The following is a 17,751-nucleotide window of genomic DNA, read 5'->3' on the forward strand; positions in this document are numbered from 1 at the left end:
TGGAAGCCAAGGGTCAGAGAAGTCCAAGGTCACACAGTTAGTAAATGATAGAGCTTGGGTTCAAACACAGTCTCCCCCCTGCATGTGCTCACTGTTGCCGGTTGAGTTTCCCCGGAATCAGACTCTGAAGGGGTTAGGTGTGCAGGTCCTTGTTTAGGGAATGGTACCCGCAGGGGTGGGAGGGGGAAAGGGAAGGCGCAGAACTGGCCAGAGGAGAAGATAAGCTACAATGTGGTCTCAGCTGCCGTTTCAGGGATGCTGGGTTGATCTTTAGAAAGTCTGTGCCCTCACATTGGTCACATGTTGACGTGAGCACGACCCTCTGGAGGGGTCAGCAGCACCTGCAACGGCAGAGCAGACCGGCTCGTTCCTGACGGCACAGCGTGCACTACAGGGGGGCAGACTGTAGTTGTCTCATCGGGGGCAACCTGAGGACGCAGTGGGGGCCACTAAAGACTGCAGGTGCATTGTCGCCTTCCCACTGAGCCTTGAGACTGGTGACATAATAACCCAGGCAGGGGCGAATTCTTAATCCTTTTGGTCCTCAGGCTGAAAGGCCCAGGTGAGCAGGTGCCCACTCCAAAAGCTTGTGTAAAATGTGCGTCTCCTTTCCAAATATGCAGAGTTCGTGCATGTGCACACCCTGTCAAGGGAGCTCACGGCTCAGTGTGTAGCAACTCCATGAGAACAGCTGTCTGGGGGTGGGTCCCATCTCCCAGGGACCAATTCCCCTGTCCGAGCAGGGCATGCAGCCGGGACGCTTCTCTGGCACAGGACTGTGCTGCTCCAGCAAGTGCTATCAGCAGGGACGAGCGTGCTGTGGGCACAGCCCCTCCTGGACTCCTAGCAGCCCCTCTTGGACCTCTCCTCTGAAACTCAGGGGCCGAGAAACACAAGGGCACGGCTGGGGAAATGGGAACACAGCCATGGCAGGTAGAAGGAAAACAGGAAATGTGTGTCCTAGGGCACCTCTATGGGGTCTGATCACCTTCCGCTCTGAGCTAACATCACATCTTATTCTCGACCCCTCACCCGGCTTTGTTGTCTGCTGTCAAATCTTCTCACCTGTTTACTTCTCGAATATCCGTCTGCCCTTCCTCCAGAAGGGAAAATGCACAGGGCTGAGGCTTCATCTGTCTTATTTGCCGCTGTAGTCTCAGACCCCAGAAATTTGCCTGGTACCTAGTTAGCCCTCAGGAGGTATTTAATGAATAAATAAGTGTACTGCTTCTTGCTTGCTAGGTTTTGTGCTCCCGGAAACTGAATTTGGAACTTACAGCTTGATCCTTCACACGAAACGTAATGTCTGGTCTACAGTAGATGCTCGATATTATTTCATTTATAATTGTTAGATTGAATATGTGTATATTCCGTCTACTCTAGGTTACTTAAAGCTAATAGTGATTCAATTAATGTTTGTTGGAAGAAGGAATAAAAGGTGTAGAGTGTTGGAAGCCACCCAGAGATGGGAGCCCTTTCTTGGCCGCTCCTTAGATGTATGATCTTGACCAATTTAAAGAACTTTTTGAGTCTCAGCAGCCTCACCTGTAAAATGGAGATGAGGATGCCTACATCAAAGAGGTGTTATGAAGCTTCTAAGAGATATTACATGTAAAATTGCTTTATCCAGTGTCTGCTGAAGGTTGGCTTTTTTGAAACAGCTAACTTAGGTCAAGCATGGCCAGTTTGAAGGGATCCTTTTAAAAGGCAATATTTATGATGCTGCCCCTATGATTATACAGTGTACAACCTGTGCAGCTGTCCATAGTGAGCTTGGGAGGCACTTAATTAATGTTTGCTGAAGGATTGGGTCTTGAACCCTTGTTAGATCTTAGGGGATGTTGAGGTCCTAGGATTTTCCTCAGAAACTTCCTCCTCAGATAGGATCAGTTTTGTATCTCACCCATCAAGGATTCGTTCAATCAGATTTAAGAGGGATAAAGCCAAGAGGAAAATATGCCAACTGGGAACCTCCTTTTGTGTTTGGTGGTTGTTTTGGCTTTAGCTTTAAAGATTTTTCTCAGATCTCTTGCTAAGCTATAGGAGGTATTTTTTTAGCCTGGAATCAATCAGATACCATGTGATTAAAAAAATGAACCCAGTGGAAACTGTGAGGTGGAGGGAACTGACTTTTGGTTTCACCCGATTTTCTCTCCCTTCTTATTCCTGGCCTTCAGCCCACTCTGGGAAACTCATAACTTCATGCTTCTCGGCACCATGCCTCCCCTCTGGAATGTCCATCCCACCCACAAATCAGCCTTGATTAGCTAACCCAGATGGAGTAGAAGCACCTTGCTTATTTACTGTTTCATTTCCTAGGGGCCTGCTAGGGAACTCCTGTCAAACCTAATGGAGTTAACAAAATAATTCAAACTAAGGTGATCATGATTGATATTATGTCAATATGATATTTTTTACAAGAGGTTTCCCATTTTAACAAGTGACTAAACCAGAAAACTTTTATTTCTCAGATCATTTATCAAGTATTTGGCGGGAATATTTTAGACAGGTTGCCTTTCTTAGAGCCCCTCACTCATTCTATGTAGCTGACTATAAATTAAACCATCCCTGAATGCAATCCATTGACAGTGGCAGATTTCCTTTAGTTTCATGGGTTATAATAATATTAACTGTTGATTAAAAATACCAATACTTGGTTGTAAGTAGCTAATGCCATATAACATTTTGTTTCATTTTAATGATCCTTTGGTCATTCCCCATTTATTCTTCCCCACTGTTGAGTCTCTGCTGAATTCCCTGACCTCCTTGGAGGAACTGGATTTGATTTATGATGGAAGCAGTCACCTTTCCTCCCATATGTGCAAAGTCTAGGAAGTGAGAGGGCCCAGCTCAAGAGCCAGGAGTGACCGAGGGATGGTCTCAGTATGGATGAGGCATCTGGCATCATTGAGGGGGGCAGTGGGGCATGAGCAGGGGATGGGGTCAGAGGATGGAAGGGAAAGACATCGTTGGTCTTGTCGTGATGGAGACTGAAGGGAAGAGCTCCCCGCCACTGGAGTATTCAAGCATGTTGAAGATGCCCTTGCTGCGTGAGGATGTGGCTTACGTGTCCTCTAAGTTTCCCTTTGAGTTTTCTATTTTTGTGATTCTAATGATTAGCTTAGTTATGCTTTAAGGTGTGGCTTTTGGTTTTCTGTTTTTGCGATAACTTACACACAGGCAATAGGTTTTTGGCAGATGTTTGTAGAAATAGAAGCAGTGAAGCAGAGAAACCTTGGCTTTGGGTGAATCTGGGTTTCAATTCTAGTTCTGTTCTTAGTCTGTATGACCCAGTGCGAGTCATGCCACTGCTCTGAGCCTGACTGTCCTGAAGGCAGATTTCTTAATGTTCCTGCATCCTCAAGTGACTGTGAGATTTGGATGAAGTCACGGCAGGAAGTGCTCAGCACAAGGTCTGACACACACAGTAGGTACCTGATAATGGTGACAGCCACAGCTGCCCTTCCTGCCATGGTCCCTGGAGGCGAGGGGGGCAGAGGGTCTGAGTGCGGTCTCGGGAGTCTGACTTGCTGGGTCCACAGCAGCTGTATGACCTGGCCCATGACCCATGGTCCACTGAGAGGTCAGGCTAACCTTTGCCTGATGCTCTTATTAAGCATCCCAAGACAGACCTCTGCATTATTGGAATTATTTTGCTTGGCTCATGTTGGGTCTCCATATACATTTGTGTCCCTGCATTTCTACAGGTAGACTCAGAACCCAGAATCACACACAATGACCTTGAGAAAGAGGAGTTTACACACTCTCAGAAAACTGTATAATTGTACTGTCTTCGAGATTGCCTTGGTATCATGGGGAGGATTTGAAAGGGTCTACCTGATACGAGTCAAACTTCTTAGAGAGAAGTCAGATGTAACCTGAGCCTTTGCATTTTCAGTAGGAATTTTGCTCGTGATGAACTTAGTCATTTGTTAGGAGGATATGAAGGGAGTATGGCTCCAAGTCCTGTTTCATGTGTATGTCTTCTTCTTAGTTAGAAATTTTCTCCAGCAGTGTCTTTGAAGTGAGTGGTGTAGAAGATGATTATTCACCAACCCACAGCTCATAACCTCAACAGATGCTGGACCATTTTAGATGTCTCTGGAAATCTCTGCCCGTGAAGTTCATACCACTAAAGGGAACCACTTTATGTTTGAAGTTGAGTCAGGAGGAGAAAGGGGTAGCTGTGGGGACTGGGAGGGGTCAGTCTTGGTCAAGTCTTTGGTTTGCCAGCCATGAGCTTTGACCGTGGCCATGTCATTCACCACCTCTGAGCTTCAGTTCAGTCCCTTGAAAAATAGTAATATTAATACAACCAAAGCACATAGTGATTAAATCTTACAGAGGAAATGAAAGGCTTATGAACTGGGATGCACCATATACAAGTGAGATAATAGTAAACTGATAGACCATTATTTGTTTCCTAGTTGATTAATTGATCTACTCTTCTAATTATTTATTGAGGTCTTGGGGTATGTGAGTGATTATAGTATTCATCTTTATAAAGAAAGAATTGGTATCCTATTTCTTCTTTATTAATTAATGACCTTGATTAATTAATTCATTTATACACATTTATGAATTGAGTAGTTCATGCAAAATCATGATATTATCATTCCTGCTTAGCACATGGAACACTTAAATGCCACTTACAACTATATTACTGCTTCTATTGTTCATAGTTTTATATACTATTATGATAGGTCTTGGAGAAGCAATGAAAATTGAGGTAGAGTTTTTGATCTCCAGGAGCTAATAATTTAATAGAGAGATAGAAAACAAGAAAATTGCAATGTTGTGTGTTTGTAGAAGAGTAGATATATTAGTGGGACAGGTTGGTGGTGGTGAGGTAGAAGTCTTAGAAGTATTTGCATAGAAAGAGACATCTGTATTGTGTCTTAAAGGATGGTAGGCGTTGATTATATGAATACACTGACTTCATTTTTAAGTGCATGTTGAACGAAAGGAGTAGTGAACAAAGTCCTATAACATAGAGTGATTTGCTAGACTGCCAGATGTGAGTTTAGGGTAGTAGGGAGTAGTGGGTGAGAGATGTGGCTGAGGAGGTAGTTAAGGGAGGCAGCAGACAGGTTGGGAGGATGCTTAGAGGCCGTATTTTTGCTAGAAATTCAGATGGGATGTGTTACCCCAGGGAGAGTAGCCACTTACAATGGTAGAGTCTGAAATTTAGACTTGAAAGAACGTTTATTTTAACTTTCCTTCTATAGTGTTCTTACTAGATGGACATTCAGTCTACTTGAACACAAGTCGCAGGCAATATTTGGCATTTCAGGTTGGGCAGTCCCATGGGTAGTGGTGCTAGTGTCTGAGACAGAATATGTAAGAAAGGAACTGGTTGAAGACTGTGGGTGAGGATGGAAGAAAGAGTAAGCCTTCAGTTTTCAACCTGCTGAGTTTGGGATGCCTTGTAGTATCTGCTTAGAGGGGTCCAGTAAACATGGACTGTCTCAGCATGGGGCTTGAGTGAAGCTTCTGGCCCAGAGATAATGGGATGATTATCAATGTGTCAGTATTTTAAGTGGGGGGAGAGTGAGATCACTTGTGGGGAGTGTATTGGATATAAGCAGAAAAGGTCAAGGACAGACCCCTGGGGAACAGCAGCATTGAAAGGAAGAACAGAAGAGAAACCAGAGGAGCAGGAGGAGGGTATTAGGGATGCTGGTGGTGTGGCATGTGATGGAGACCAGGGGACGGAGACGTGACCAGCAATTTCAAGGAAGATGGGGAAGGACCGTGACACCCATTGAGTTAGTCAAGGAAAGCACTCTGCAAATGTAGTGGGGTGGTGCGGGAAAGAGCTATAGAGTGGTGATTTGAGAAAGTGGAAATTGCAAACTTTTCCCAAGTATGTTGGCTCTGAAGAAATAGAATGAATTTAATAGCTAAGAAAGAAAGGTGGCACATTTGCTGGTAAACACCATTTTTAGGTAACAAGGAACCCCTGAAGATGTATTGAAGCAGAATCCCCCTCCATAATACCAGACTTTGCCTATATTTGCAGGGAAATCAATCCCTGAAATCCAACCCCCGAGTTAAAAAACCATGGGTTAGAGTAACATGTTGTTTTCAGGGGGCATTTGAGTATGTTTCTATGCTAAGACTAAAGTGTTAGTGTCCAGGGATAGGCCAAAGGCAGAGGATGGATGGGAGTGAAGCTGGGCTGGAGGTACCATTGGTTTATCGATGCCCCTGAGGGGGTGAGAAAGAGCCAGTTCTAGAGCACAGGTCGGGGAACCAGCTCCCACAACCATCCTTTCTCCATTTAGGAGGAAGAGAGGGAGAAAGGTGGGGTGGTTCATAGAGAGCAGAGAGGGGGACCCAGGGTTGAGGCCGGTGCTGATGACAGTCTTCTTTTCTCTGGGAGGCAAGGAAGGGGTCAGACACCTACTGAGCCTGGAGGGAGCAGTAAGCACCAGGGATGCTGGTTGTAGAGACTGGAAGGAGGCAAGGACTAAGGTGTCAAGGAGTTGAGAGTTCAGGTGAGGCTGGGGATCCAGATATTGGGAAGGTGCCAGTCTGTGGAAGAGTCTCTAGTTGTGCTCAGCTGATCAAGCTAAGCTGCAAAGAAAGCAGTTCCTTGGATTAATCCAGGTGGGAGGAGAGAAAGTTAAGGAGAGTGGCAAAAGGAATGTTGACAAGATGGACCATTGGGTGCCTGGCTTACGTTAGACCAGTAAAAAGGATAACGTGATGGGGGGAAGCGAGTAGAATCCCAGGGAAAGTTAGGAGCTGGTTTAGGTGGGTTCAAGTGTGAAAAACCAAGTCTTAAATGGCATGGCGTTCAGCACCTTGGTGGGATTAGATGTGACTGTGGAAATTCTTGGCTTTTATGAGTAGACATAAATATCTCCAGGACCAAAAAGGTCAGGAAGCTGAGACCAGAGTGATGAGAGGGCCATTGGCTTTCCTAGTACATGAAAAGGTCACCCAAGATTTTAGCAAGAGTTGGGGTGGAAATGATAATTGTGAGCTGAAAATTATAGAAAAGAATTTCAAGAATGTGGAAGAATGACTGGGCATCCGCAGTTGAGGGTAGTTAATGAGGAAGGCTAGAAGTTTCCATAGTCAGGAGGCTGTGACCTAAAGCAGGGGAAGGAGGTATTATGGCCATGGTTATGGCCCTTGTTTCCTGGACACGGTATTGAGGAGGGGAAAGGCAGGGTCAAGGGTCATCTGTGACAGCAGTGACATAATATGAGGGATCTGGGAGCAGCAGGAGGCTGGAACTGGAGTGGGAAAAGTCCACACGGATGTGGAGAAGACAGGAGGGCTTATGTTCTGCTCTTGGATTGGAGGCTTACCTTGTGCTCTTGGACTGTTCATGGTTGCCAGGTTTTCATTCTACCAAATAAGAACAAATTTTAGAAAACAAGGCAAATGAATCATCACCATTGTGTAAAAGGACGTTAACACGCCAAGTTAGGAAGCACAACTATCAGCACGTCAAAAAAGCACTCTGTTTTGCCTTCCAGATGGCATCTCCCAGAGTAGTACTCATCTTCGGAAAAAGCACAAAACTCCCCATCAAGTAGCCTGTTGCAATTGGGATTCCCAGAACGTAGACCCCACACCCCAGTCCATCAGGCCCCGTGCAGTCGGAACCCATGACCCTGCTAGACCTGCACTGGCAAGCCGTAGCCTGCAGCCTGTTTTTGTAGGACTTGTGAGCTGAGAAGGGCCGCAGACATTTTCAAAGGATTCTATAAAAATATGTGAAGAAGAATGCAACAGAGAACAAATGAGGGGCACCAGGGGCGGGGAGCTCAGTCATTTAAGCATCTGCCTTTGGCTCAGGTCATGATTCCAAGGTCCCAGAATTGAGCCTGGTGTTGGCGGGGGGCGGGGGCGGGGGGGTGTCCCTGCTCAGTGGGAGCCTGCTTGTGCTCTCTCACTCACTCCCTCTCTCAAATAAATAAAATCTTTACTAAAACTCAGAGAACAAATGCGGCCAGAGAAGCCTAAAATATTTATGATCTGGCCTCTAACTGAAAAATCTTGCTGGCCCCTGGCCTGGCCTGAAGATTTGTTGTCTTCTCTGTGCTTTATCCCAAGTCCCTGAATTACTTCAGTGGGTCTTTTCTGGTCCTCCTGGGCCACATGCCTTCAGCTGGGGCCCACTGTGTGTCCGTCTTGACCAGGGAGGTAAGGGGGTGGAAACAGTCACTTCAAGACTATTGATGCTCATGATTTAGTTGAAAATGCCCTATTTTAGAAGCGATAGCATGGATGCTTTGGTGCATGGAGCAGCATGGCCCAGAGGCAGGAGCTCTGGCTTTGGAGGCTGAGACGCAGGGTGTCAACTCTTCAATAAATGTCATTGAGCACTTCCTGTGCGCACATCCGTTTACAGGGAGAGATCCGTTCAGCACTTATCCTTTGTCGGGGGCCCACGGACTTTCTCATGCCCTGACACACGTCAGGGATGTGTGGTGAGAGGGGAGAGGACCAGCCCGAGCAGCCTCTATCCCTACCCCCAGCGCCCCCGGAAACCTAGAAGCATCAGTAGCAGACTACGGCCCTGGGACATGGGGGCCATAACTGTTCTAATACATGGATTAAGACGAGAGAACTTTTAAAACTTGGAGTGTACAGGCGCATGGGTGGCTTAGTCAGTTGAGCATCTGCCTTTGGCTCAGGTCATGATTTCGGAGTCCCAGGATCGAGCCCCATGTCCAGCTCCCTGCTCAGTGGGGAGTCTGCTTCTCCCTCTCTCTTCCTCTCCTTCTCACTTCCTCCCTCTCCCTCTCTCTGTCTCTCACTTAGTCTCTCAAATAGAATAAAATCTTAAAAAACAACAACAACAAAAAACTTAGAAGGTAATTTACCCGAAGCCAGATTTGGCAGTAGGTGAGAGTGAGAACCAGCTAGGCCAGGGGTTTCCAGAATAACCCCTCTTCAAAGAATGGGGTGACACCTCTCTGGTTCACCTCTGTGAACACGGCTGTTTGTGGAGGAAATAGGACAACACAGCAGCACATTGCACTGGGTCTAATAAATAGGAAATGCTTAATATTCACATTAGCCATTGGGATGTGTATGTCTTTACATGGTAAGAATTATCATCAGGATTGGCATTTCCATGTCAGAACAGGAAAGTGAGTCACAGCAGGCTCTTGGTGAATCAGGGAAAGGATGATCTTGCTGACTATTCACTCACTGTAGTCTGTTAGGGCGGTCAGAGCAAAATGCCACCAACTGGGAAGTCCAAGATCAAGGTGTTGGCAGGTGGCTTCTTTGGAAGCCTATAAGGGATGCTTCTATTCCAGAACCATCTCCCTGGCTTGTCGACGGCCGTCTTCTCCCTGTGTCCTCACATTGTCTTCCATGTATGTGCTGCTCTGGGTCCAGATGTTCCCCTCTGTCTAAGGAGACCAGTCGTTTTGGACCAGGGACCATTCTAATGATCTCACTTGAACTTGATTACCTCTGCAAAGACCCTATCTCCAAATAAGGTCAAATTCTGAACACCTGGGGGTTAAGAGCTCAAAGTACATATCATGAGGGGACACATTTCAACCCACAGGACACACTGTCATCTGTCTACTAAGCTCTGAAAATGCAAAGGGAATAAGACGTGCTTAGTTGGAGAGCTTGAAAATGGGTATTTGGAGGCTGAACAGAAGTAAATATGTCTCTAGGTACTTTTTTTAGGGTTATAAGTACCAAAAGAGGCTTGGTAGGGTCTGCTGTAAATGTAAGGCATTTTTTTCTAGACCAACATTTTTTCTGAAGAAACGCTAGACCAACAGGCAGGTCTGGTCCCATTTTCATCTTTCAGATTACAATCTATTATCAAAAGAACATCTGGGGTTTTTTTGTGGGTGTTAACAAGGGCAGAACAGCACAGTATGACATAGTTCTCATTTCAAAGACCATGTCTGATGAGAAATCAGGATGTCTGACTGTTAGTCCTGTCCCATAACGACAGCACACGGGATCTTCCCACCAGTGGGTACTTGTGACCGCGAAGCTGTGGAAGCAGGATCAGGGCGTCTGTTACAGTCTTCTTACATTCAAGGTCGAGGCAGCTTGCTAGTGCCTGAAACACTCTTTGAGCAGGTACTCGAAAGGCTTCCAGCATGGGTGTTTTGCCCCAGCCAGCCAGCCAGCCTGGGCATGGAGGCCGCCTCCAGTGTTCCTTGTGCTCTCTCTGTATTCTGCACCGAGCCCTTGGATAAATGCAGAGGAGCTGAACGGAATACCTTTTGGTTCTGTTTGCAAGAGAAATTGGAAGAACCTTGTGGCCTCTGGGATGCTTTAGAGATTGTGCCCATTATAAGCTTTATTCTTGGTGATTCTTAAGAAAATTATAAGATCTTTTCATCAAAAAAAAAAAAAAAAGGGTCCGTGATTCTTTGAATGCTGGAAAGGCATTGCCACTGGTTTGACGTTTCTGCACTTTGATGTGCTTTAGCAATACCACAAAGCACTTCCCCGGTTTTCAAGTGAGAAAAGGGAGGGCCAGAGCGGGAAGTTACGCCCAGATACCCTGTCCCTTCTGTAGTGGCATAGATCTGCCGGTTTTTGTGTGTGTGTGTCGGTGTGTGTGTGTGTGGGTGGGTGGATGGGTGTGTGTGTTGGACTTGGGGTCAGGCTGGGGTTAAAGCTATTTTTAATGGTTGAAACGTCTCTAAGTCTTGAAATCAAAATCATCATTTCCTCCTTTAATTGATATCTGGAGAGAAAGACAGGAGGGCGGGCAGGAGACACGAAGGAAGGAACAGGAGGAAGGAAGAAAAAAGAAAACGGATGAAACCTGATGGGTCCATGTATTTGAAAATACCTAGTCTAGTGATTTTGGTTTTACTTAGTCTACATTAAAAGGAAATACAATGTTTTCTGGAAAGGAGCTGAAAGACCTCAATATTCCCAGAGGCTGGACGATGCCCAGGTTGCAGTCCACGCCGCCCCAGAGTCACGGAGGGGCCCACCCACCACCACCCTGCCTCCTGGTTCTCTGCACCCTCCGCCTCCATCCTGGCTGCCCTCCCCCGCTCTCCGCAGCTCTGTGGTCAGCAGTGGACTTCAGGGCCATACCGCTGAGCTGGGGTCAAATGTCGACTTGCTGCCTCTGAGCTGTGTGGCCTTGGGCATGTCACTGGCCTTCTCTGGGACTCACTTTTCTCTTCTATAAAATAGGGATGATGTCCCTCGTCTCAGTGAAATATTGTAAGATGGACTCAGATCATCCCGAATTTCCAAGTGCTTAATGTCCCTCCCACTAGCTGGTGACACGTGGGGCTGGTCTGTGCCATCAAGGAGGACAGAGGTTGCATGACATTCCCTTAGGGGCCACCGTGCCCCCTCTGCTAATGGACCAACAGGGTAATTCACCTTCAAGGCCTTAGGACGTGGTGGTGAGCCATCCAGACTCAGGTCGTCTTCATAGTACGGAAGAGCTGCCCAGATTCTTGCCCACCACAGTGCCAGGTGTGGGTCAAGGCTGGGAGAGAGCATTTGCTGCTGGGGAGGATCTGATCTGTCCGACACCACCTCACCAAGGAGGTCCCAGGCTATCCTGAGGCAGAGGAGAATCAGCACAGCCCTGACTGCTCCCGTGGGACTGCGAGGAATGCCTCTGTGACCTTCCCTGCGGCTCCGTGTCCCTATCTGACGGGGTCTGGGTGAGAGTGGGGAGGACTCGGGTCCACCCGGAAAGTGGGGGGTGTGGTGCAGCCGGATGCTCCGTGGACCTTTCCTGCCCTCCTGCTCCCCCCACCATTTGCCCGTTTCCCCAAGGACGGCGGGCGGTGAGGACTACATTCTGATTGCGAGGGGACCCCAGCGTGCCTGTGGCCTGAGGGGGTGAGACTGGCTGGAGGAGGGGCCCGTGTGGGTCTCAGGTACCGGAGTGTCAGTAGACAAGAATGGAATTAGCAAGGCCAGAATCTGGAAGGGAAACTGATGGTTCTTGAAGTGGCCAGGCCGGCAGAAGGGACGGAACAAGGTGAGGCCACAGGAGGGCTGGATTTCTCGGTAGGACACTGGCGGGGAGGGGAGGCACATCCTGACGAGAAAGAACACAGTGTGGGGGTGAAAAGTAGGATCAAGGGTGGTAAAGGTTTCATTTTGGGTTGAGCTCATAAAACTTTGTTGCTATATTCAGCAGCAGGTGTGCTGTGGAAACTGAGGCCAGCGACTGGTCAGGCAGGCACAGGGCCCGGTTTCACCGTGCCTATGACCGGACCAAGGGGCCAGGGGGCCAGAGGGCCGAGGATGAGGGGCATGGGGGCAGGCAGCAAGGTGACCCGGGACTGAGGGGAAGCCAGGATCTGGCAGACATCACTGTCAGGACATCGCTGGCTCGTGTACCACTTAGGGAGCCGCTGCCCCGGTTCTTGCGTCAGGCTCAGCCCTCCGTAGTTCTGGGAAGAGAGGGACCAAGACGCAGCGAGAAGCCACAGCTTGACCCACAGGCCGTGTGAGTGGCTCCGTTCACTAAGCTTCCTGGCCTCGTGCCTGCCGGGTCCCGGGTCACGACCACACCGGGAGGAGGATCTTGTGTTAGCCCCATTTTGCTGATGAGGAAACGGAGGCTCAGAGAGAAGGAGGGGGTTGTTCTCAGTCACCGAGCTATGGGCTGGGGAGCTGGGATAAAGGCAAGGAAGCCGGCGGCTTCACCGCCTAGGACTCATGGCCTACGCTTGGAGCCAGCCATGCCTCAGAGCTCTGTGATATGCTCACTCGTCCTCTGGTCTCTGGCAACTTCAGGGCCAGGCCCCTGACCCCTGTATTCTCCCCTACCTGGGAGTGGCTCCTGGGGAGGTTCGCAGGTGGGCTGCAGGGCCTAGCACAGCTCGAGGGCATGTGCTTGGCACTTCTGGGCGGCGGAGTCCTAGGGACCCTGGGAGGCATCCGTTCTTACCAGGTTCACAATCATTTTAGAGGGACCAGGACAAGTTTCCTGAGGTCTGACTCAAAGGGGTTCAAAGTAAAGGGCCTGAGGAGCTCATTTATGCCGTGATGTCAGGGGGCACGAGTCGTTCACTGGGAGCCATTGTGTGTATTAGAGATGGAGAGCAAGAGCCATGTTTGACACAAAGACGTGATTTTTTAAAGAATCAGGTTTCTCAGAGTAGTTAAGGAACTTGCCCAAGGACACACAGCATCAAGCTGAGTGAGGTGTGAACACAGAATGGTCTCTTTTCATGAGCTCAAGCTATTTCTCCGTCACTTATGACCAAACTGAAATAACAGAACCAAGGGAATATTTCAGAGACTTTCAGGCAACTGTTCTCCCCTTGGTTGTGTGTCAGAGTCGCCTAAAATGGGAATAAGGAGCCCAGAGGCCTTGGCTTGTCAACGTGGGGACAGTGCCTGGGGTCTGGAATTTGTACCAAATTCTTTGAGTGACTCTGATAATCACCAGAGGTTGAGCATTACTCATGGGAAGTAGGAAGGATCCTCAACTTTTTAGCGAATTAGCTCATTTTTCCAGCCCCCCCCCCCCACCATTTTTTTCTCTCCGGTATAGAGCCCAGGCTAATGTAGAAGTTGTTGAGTAAAAGGGCAAATACAGAACTAAACGGGTTACAACAGACAACCGTCTGGCCAGAGCCCCCGAGGCAGATCATTGACGTCTGCCACCTAGATCGGGCCCCATTTCCAAAGTAGCTACGCGGAGAGGAGCCCGCCTTTCCGCCATGTCTGCGAGTCACTCTGAGTCAGTCGGGATCCTGTTAGAAAATGAATGCACGCAAATACATAGCTTTCCTTCCCGCCAACAATAACTCTTAAAAATATAATAGGAAAAAAAATTCCATTCCATTCTTCATGACAACAAACATGAGACATAATAAAATCTAAAATCTTTTTCTCAAATTGGAATTTAAGGACATTCCAATTAATATCCCAAAGGAGCTTTTATGAAACTTGATAAGATGGCTTTGAATTTCAGCTGGTAAAATAAATAACCAAAAATAGCCAAGGAATATTTTATAAAGAGAAATAACATGGGAAGACTTTTACCATTTGTTTGTAAAACGTATTCCACAGTGACTAGTTTAAGCAGTGTGAGTCGAGCCAGAATTCATACAGACATGAATGAAAAACACAAGGTTGGGACACCTGGGTGGCTTAGTTGATTAAGTGTTTGCCTTCAGCTCAGGTCATGATCCCTGGGGTCCTTGGATCGAACCCCATGTCGGACTCCCTGCTCCTGGGGAGCCTGCTTCTCCCTCTGTCCTTCCCCTGCTCCTGCTCGCTCTCTCTCCCTCTCTCTCTCTCTCTCAAATAAATAATAAATAAAACCTTTAAAAAAAGAAAAAGAAAAACACAAGTTTGACAAAATTCATTTATATATAAGTACTTAGTATATGATGAACATGGCATTTTAAATGCAATGGGAGAGGATTTTTGTAAAGTAAGTGACGCTGGCATTGCAATCTATAGACTATATTTTAAACGAAAGAAACAAAATGAACATAGAAGAATATGGCCCAGAGGACACCCTCTGGGCATGCTGAAAGCAGCTCCCCTGGCGGTCATTGACAGAGATGGGCTGGCCTTGTAGTAAAGTGTGGTTTCTGAAGCCGAAGGAACTGGGCTCATACCCAGGCACTCCTTTTATCAGCTAAGCTGGTGTTCCTGGATCCCGTCAATGTTAAATGCAATGGTATTGCCTGTTTCTTGGCAAATCGTAAACTCCCACGAAATGCTCCCGAGCTGCCCAGCTCCCAGGCTTCACCAGAGTTTTACATGCACCAAGAACGGGTTCTTGGAATTTGCATGAGAGGCATAAACCCCAGATGTTGGATTCTGCACAAACAGCCATGGCTCGTCCCAGGGTTGCTGCCAGCTGGGGGAAGGGGACAGGGAGAGAGTGTTTGACAGAGACTTGGCTCCAGGCCCTGGGATGGCGACAGACGAGCTAACTCTCACTTTGGAGACAAAATGCACCCTTCAATTATAGCGCTTCCCCCCAGACATCAAGCTAAGCACGGAGTGCAGCCAAGTCTTCCATTTTAAGACCATAATTGGCAACTTTGGTCCTAAAACCCCGTCATGTGTCTTCTGTGAAATTGCAGTGTCCCCACCATCTAAAAATATGCAGCGCAGTTTGGTCATGCTGCAGAAATGTCGCTTGAACTGACCATGAGAATAGTAACGCGAGGAGGGCACTGAAGATAATGAAGGCCCAGCGTCTGCTGGAGGGGAGCCAGGGTGCGAGGTCGGCAAGACGGGGCTCTGGATTCTGAGGACAGAGGTCCAGGACAAGTATGCGGGTTCTCCTACTCTGGCTGAGGCCGTCAGCTCGCTGGCAACGATATTTGGCACCTTCCTTGGATTAAACCCTTTTTTTCTTTCTTGTTTCTTTCTTTTTTTTTTTTACATTTTTTTTTTTTTAATTTTTGAAAGATCTTGTTTGTTTGTTTGTTTAAGACTTCATTTATTTATGACGCAGAAAGACAGCCAGAAAGAGGGAAAAGCACAGGAGAGCTGGAGAAGGAGACACAGGCTCCCCACTGAGCAGGGAGTCCGACATAGGGCTGCATCCCAGGACCCTGGTATCATGATCTGAGCCAAAGGCAGATACTTAACTGACTGAGCTACCCAGCGGCGGGCCTGCATTCATTCACTCCTTCCTTCCTTCCTTCCCCACCCCCCCCCACCTCCTCCTTCTTCTTAAGAAGAAAAAGGCGTGGTTCTAGTTTATTTTGCTACTTTATTTACCTTTCTAATTTTAGTGCTCTGGGCGTCAAAGGCAGGTTTGAGATACAAATGACAGCCTTCCCCATATAGCTAAGAGCATGGTACTGTCCAAGATAAAGACCTTTTTCCTACCTGGAGAGAATTTTCCAGAAAGGGTGCTCAGCTATTTAGGAAGCTTGGAGATGACAGAGGCAGCACCGACTTGGAGCCAAACGGTCTGGTTCTATCTCTGGCTCTGTCACAGTCAGCTCTGTGTTCTTAGAAAGCCACGTGAAACTCCCCTAGCTTCTGACCTCTCCTCTGTAAAGAAGGCTTACCGCCCAGACCCCACCACTCCTGAGGAGCTCGGAGCTCCCTCCCTGGGGATATGCTCTCCTGACAGGTTTGTCCCTGGGAGCCCTGAGGCAGTGGAGTAACACCCTTAAAGCACTTAGCTGATAAGCGAAGCACTTTGTAAACTGTAAAGTGCTACATCTACACTTAAACAGTTTGCTGTGCTGTTCTGTTAGCACAAAGGAAATGCTCACAAATATTTATTATAAGGATACCCTGTTGTGGCCTCCTGAAAAAAGAAATAAAAAATAGGAAAAGTAAAGAAACACCTGGCTTTTTCTCCATGAACTCTCAATGACGTGCCCACTGAAGGGATCTTGAGAGTGCTAGAATCAGGAGATTTGAGGCCGGGAGGCAGCATTTTGCCAACTTTCATGCTCTTTGTGGCCAGAAGAAAGCAACCCATCCACCTAGAGCCTCAGTCTCCCCTCGGAGTGGAAGCTCAACGTCCCTGTTCAGGGTCCCTTCTGTCCTCACAGGGACACTGGTGCCCTGCCAGGACTCTGTACCTGCGCCAAGACATCTGTCTGGCAGCTGCACCTGGACATCTCCCTGTTAGTGGACAGGTGGACAGATCATGGGAGGCAGCCCCGTGGAGCCAGGAGGGCACGGGCTCTGTGCATGCAAAGACCCAGTTTCATTCCTGTTCCACACCCCCAACAACGGCACTCTCTGGGACAAGCTTCATTTTGTTTGTTTGTTTGTTTGTTTTTAAGATTTTTAATTATTTATTGGACAGACAGAAAGCACAAGTAGGCAGAGAGGCAGGCAGAGAGGGAGAGAGGAAGAAACAGTCTCGCTGCCGAGCAGAGAGCCTGATGCGCGGCTCGATCCCAGGACCCCAAGATCATGACCCAAGCCGAAGGCAGAGGCTTCAACCCACTGAGCTACCCAGGCACCCCCATTTTGTTTGTTTTTAAAGAGGCTGTCTTAGCAGCTGTTTTCCAGGAAACGAACTCAGTGATGGAGATTTGCATGCAGGAAATCTCAGGCGCAGGGCTGGGCTCGTGGGAGCGGCACCTGTAAGGAAGTAAGGGAGCAGGAACGAGCCGGGGGTTTGGGGGGGGGGGGGGGGGGGAGTACCGCTTCCAGGACACCACAGCCCTGCAGCAGATCCCATGCTGAGCTCTGGAGCTGGGCTGGCCCTGCAGGGTTGTCCCATCTTGAGGCAGGGGCTGGGACTTTGCATGCCCACGTGGACTAGTGTTTGGACACAAGCTGACCCTGGGAGGGGAGGCAGCTTGCCTGGACCACGGGCAGCTCCTCGAGGGGACTCCGCTGGGAACCTCTAGACAGCAACTTCCCAACACTGGGGACATGAGAGGCCGGATCCCGAAAGGCGGCCCGGACAGCACACCGCAGCATCCGTTATGGGGGACAATGATCTTTTCTCCCTCTGAAGGCTGGGGGACAAATTGATGACACGGTGTCTGGGAAGCCCCACATGTAGCACCACATGACAACACAGATACATCTGCAATCATCACCGTCACTTAGCTTCATTCTGATGACTGCCTTGGAACACTGTGTTACCATGCTGGCCTTACCGTGTTTCCTTCTCTCCTGTTCTGCTGTGAGCTGCTGCAGAGAAGCAGCTCTGCTTTTTTTTTTTTTAACCTTTGTATTCATAGGCTTGAGCACAGATCATGGCTCATAAAATACTCTTAATAGATCACTGTAGAATGGGAGTATGGATCAAGGAATGGCCACAAGAAGGATGGCCTGGGGCTGCCAAAAGCCATGTGT

At 48.2% G+C, this 17,751-nt stretch overlaps 1 protein-coding gene across 1 annotated transcript in view; it reads left to right on the forward strand.

Annotated features, from left to right (window-relative positions):
* The window catches only part of TG (thyroglobulin), a 235,825-nt gene that overhangs the window by 104,156 nt on the left and 113,918 nt on the right, over positions 1–17,751 (forward strand). The gene's annotated exons all lie outside the window — the stretch shown is intronic.

This window comes from Mustela erminea, chromosome 16 (genome assembly GCF_009829155.1).
Source record: "Mustela erminea isolate mMusErm1 chromosome 16, mMusErm1.Pri, whole genome shotgun sequence".
In the NCBI taxonomy this organism is placed as follows: domain Eukaryota; kingdom Metazoa; phylum Chordata; class Mammalia; order Carnivora; family Mustelidae; genus Mustela; species Mustela erminea.